Raw genomic sequence first — 2,125 nt, 5'->3', positions numbered from 1 at the left:
TTGTTATAGACAATGTTATTGAACAATTCGCATAAAGATATTCACACATGGCTGATATTTTTGCATCTTTTTTTTTTACCTTTATTATTACTTTCATTCATACATTTTATTTATCTAGACCACTCTGGTCTCTATCTTTGGGCTTATAGTCTCATCACCTTTCTGATTCCTATATATTCTATTCTTGATATTCCTTGGTGGATTGTTAGTTCTGTGTATCATTGTAGCCTTTTCAATTATATCTCATATCTATCATCTCTGACTTAACTGTATATTTTGTTTTCTTAACTTTATTTTGTTCTCTTAATCAACTTCCATTTTTTCCATTGTTTCTGTAATTGTAGAACTCCTGCACTATTCAGAGGTAGTCTATATCCAACGTTCTTGTCTTTTAATAAGACACAAAGTAAAATTCACAGCTTTCGTAAACAACCCTTTCTCAAATTTCTTTACAATAAATCTTAAGTTAAATTCATCTTGTGTTCTGTAATTGTGGAACCCCCCTGGTCTTTTCAGAAGTAATATCTGTCCATCATTCTTTTATTTCAATTAAACAAAGTAAAAGCCACACCTCTCATAAATCTACAATTTCCTTATAATAAATCTTAGGTTTAACCTGTTATCTTGTGTCTTCTTTTACCTTATGGTGTTGTGGTCAGTGTAACATCCGTGTTCTTCAGACCTGCTCTGAAACTTTGTATCATTACGAGGCTGTGCTCAGCTGTCCAGATTGTTACTGGCTTATTCCCGCTATAAATTATACCACTGATATTACTTTAGCTTTCTCAGTGATTGCTCATATTGCTGTGATGGTAACTATGGATGATTTTTATGAACTCTTTTCTGAAAAATTTTATGGTAGTTTGAGTTTTTTGCTTATGCCTGTTTTCCATCACTTTTTGGGTGCCAGCAATAGTATGAGATAAGGGATATATTATTATGATTTATGTATTCACTTTATGCAAACAACATGCTGTAGGAGTTATCTTTGGTGGCCAAAACGTCTTTGCTCATTATTACCATATTTTAATGTTTATATCATCTCTACACTATTACATTTTATTACTTTTTTCTATTTTCTCTTTCTCCCTGCAGCTTTCACAATTATGAAGTTTAATGTCTTTTTTTTATTTTTTGCCAACATAAGATGTGAATCTGACACAACCAAATTCAGTCAAATAACATCTATCTATCTATATATCTGTGACATCTATTACCTTCAGGAACTCCCATTAAGGGGTGGCCACGGCAAAAGAGCCTCCTTTTATCCCTGTCCTTACATGCCTCCCTCACATACACCACTGCACACATTCTTCCAATATTTCTCTCCCTCCAGTATTCCTCCACCCTATTTGCCCATGTCACAGGTAGTCTTCCACTCTCACCAACCCTTTGATTGTACTATCACACACTGTCCTTTTAAATTTCCAGTCTCGCATTCTTTCCACATGCCCAAACCACCTCAAAGTATTATGTTTCATCTACTCTACCACTCCACATTTCACTCCATTTGCATTCCTTGCCATACCACATCTCTCATACACCCTTTCATTTCTTTCTTCATTCCATCTAGTTACACCAAATGCTTTTCTCAAAAAACTCATTTCCACAGTTGGATTCTTGACCTCTATGACTCATTCCATGTTCATGTTTTGCCGCATAGGTCAGGGTTGGGAGGACTATGCTGTCCCTTAATCCTCTCTTCATTTCCATGTTTATACCCCTACCCTTCATGTGCGTGTGTGTGCGTTTATGTATATACATGACAGCTAGAGACTGAGTGGGAACGAATGTGGCCTTTCTTGTCTTTTCCTAGTGCTACCTCGCGTGCAAATGCGGGAGGCGTTGTCATTTCATGTGTGGCGGGTGGCGACGGGAGTGAATGAAGGCAACAAGTATGAATTATGTGCATGTGTATATATTAATATGTCCTGTGTATGTATATATATATATATATTATATATATATATATATATATATATATATATATATATATATATATATATATATATATATATTATCCCTGGGATAGGGGAGAAAGAATACTTCCCACGTATTCCCTGCGTGTCGTAGAAGGCGACTAAAAGGGAAGGAGCGGGGGCTGGAAATCCTCCCCTCTCAATTT

The 2,125-nt window shown here is 35.7% G+C and overlaps 1 long non-coding RNA gene across 1 annotated transcript in view; it reads right to left on the bottom strand.

Moving 5' to 3' along the window:
* Positions 1-692, bottom strand: part of LOC139764055 (uncharacterized) — a 44,601-nt gene extending 43,909 nt beyond the window's left edge. Inside the window, exon 1 of the long non-coding RNA XR_011716302.1 lies at positions 80-692. This is a non-coding gene — a long non-coding RNA (uncharacterized lncRNA). The remainder of the gene's footprint in view (positions 1-79) is intronic.
* Positions 693-2,125: the final 1,433 nt, after the last annotated feature.

This window comes from Panulirus ornatus, chromosome 48, assembly GCF_036320965.1.
Source record: "Panulirus ornatus isolate Po-2019 chromosome 48, ASM3632096v1, whole genome shotgun sequence".
NCBI lineage: Eukaryota > Metazoa > Arthropoda > Malacostraca > Decapoda > Palinuridae > Panulirus > Panulirus ornatus.
Note: the sequence above shows the minus strand (reverse complement) of the source record. Positions and strands in the feature narration are given on the sequence as shown.